Here is a 1,986-nt window from a genome sequence, read left to right on the forward strand (position 1 = left end):
ATGAGGAGTGTGATGCTGATTGACCCCAAGGCAAACTTCTGTGATAAACAGGATAAAAAAGCTAAATGCACTGCCCTCCAGTCGATTTCGACTCATAGTGTTGTTATAGGACAGAGCAGAACTGGCCCTGTGAGTTTCTGACCCTGTAGCTTTCTCATCTTTCTCCCGACAAACAGTATAGTTTATATTATAAAATCAGATTATAACTGTGTGTGCCTGTTGCTGAAGCCTGAACTACCATCATTAGATGTTTATTCCTTTAGCTTAGGAATAATAAAGAGCATATACCACCAAAAGGACTGACAAGTTCAGATGTCAACACTTAATAAACAATTGTGTTCACTCTTTTATAACCGGATAGAGAAACGAGAGAAGTGCATGAACTAAATGTTCCTCACACACAGATCACAATAGAGGAATGGAGAGTTAGCTACCATTTAAGAACTTTTTAGAGAGAGGCTTTATTATACTGAGGGTGCTGGATTCTGCATAGAGACTACATAGATTAGCATAAAATCTTTTGTGGGGGGCAGGGAGAGGACTAAAAGGTCTTAAGTGGGAGGAAATAGAGCAATACATGAAATACAATGTCAATATGATTTCACCATTTAGGAGGATACTACTTTGTAAGGAGTTGAGAAAGAGCATTCTTACTGATAAAATGTTTATGACTCAGAGAAAAAAGAAAAGCAGCAACCATAACAGTGAGGACAAAGGCAGATGGAGAAAGGGAAGCCAAAAGGCAGTGTGCATGTTGGGTGGGGGCAGGGTGGATGGCAGGGATGGCTAGAAAGAGAAGAGGAGGAAAATTCAGCACAAACGATTTAAACGATCTTTTAAAGGTTTGTTCCCTTTCTTCTGAAAAATTGAAAAATATTTTCACCAAACAATATTGCATTTCTCCCGGTTCTGTTTTGTTCAGTCTTCCTTTCTACACTGTTGTCTGTTCTTTGTTTTGTATCTTAGATTTGCTGGGGGAATTCTGCCTAACCAGACACCAGGGGAGCTGCCAGCGATGTCAGTCAGCTGTCATAACTAGGGCCAGAGACCAAAAAAGAACAGCATAAGCCAAAGAGAAAGGAAACAAATAAAATAAATAAAAAAGAGACAGAGATGGTGTGTGGGAGTATATGTTGGAGGTAGGCAGGGGAATTTGCTGGGCTGGGAAAATACATTTTACCCATTTTTTTCTCTGATTCACGGGACGGTGCTTTTTTAAAGCTCTGTGGGAAATTAAGAGCAAAGGCTGGCTTATCAGTGATTTCCCTGAGCCAGGACTCAGAAGGCTGAAGGGACGTCCTGTACTGAGCTCTGAAACACTGACCTCAATAGAATCCACACCCTGAAGAGCGAACAGAAAAATACTTGCCTCTGTGTGTGTGGTGGTTCTGTAAGCTATGAAGTCTAGTGCACACAGTAGGAGGGACTTAGTGTCAAATATGGACTTCAAGTAACGACTGGATAAAGCAGTGAACCTATTTCATGTATGAAATGAGGTTTGCTGAAAACCTTACCAAATCCAGCCATTTGCCCAAGTTTGGCTTAGTCTTGGGAAGGTTCATTAGACTTGCATTTCTGCCAGACATACTTAGAATTTGCCTACACTGGTGCCCAAATTTAGACCTTAAGTTCAGTGTTGTGTCTATCATTTGCCTGGTCTAATCCAGGATGGGTTTTGCTCGTCATGCACTTTCCAGACATAGCATAAACCACCAGGAATACTGTAATTAACTTGAAAAAATGGAATGACCTTGGCTGGAACTATTTTGACCCAACTGTTTGAGTCCAGCAAAATCAGACATCTGGGTTCACAACCCTAGCTATGGTATGACGGCCTCTGTGACATTACTTTGTCAAAGAATGTGGGATAGCTTAAGAAAGATACCTTGGCATTTATTCCTTTTATATATATTGGCTCTAATTTTGATCCATGATATTAACCAAAGTTTGGTGGTGAGTAAAGCCTGCTTTATATGAATTCCTGAT

Source organism: Echinops telfairi, unplaced genomic scaffold, assembly GCF_000313985.2.
Source record: "Echinops telfairi isolate 266 unplaced genomic scaffold, ASM31398v2 ScPeMD7_18;HRSCAF=68, whole genome shotgun sequence".
Lineage (NCBI taxonomy): Eukaryota > Metazoa > Chordata > Mammalia > Afrosoricida > Tenrecidae > Echinops > Echinops telfairi.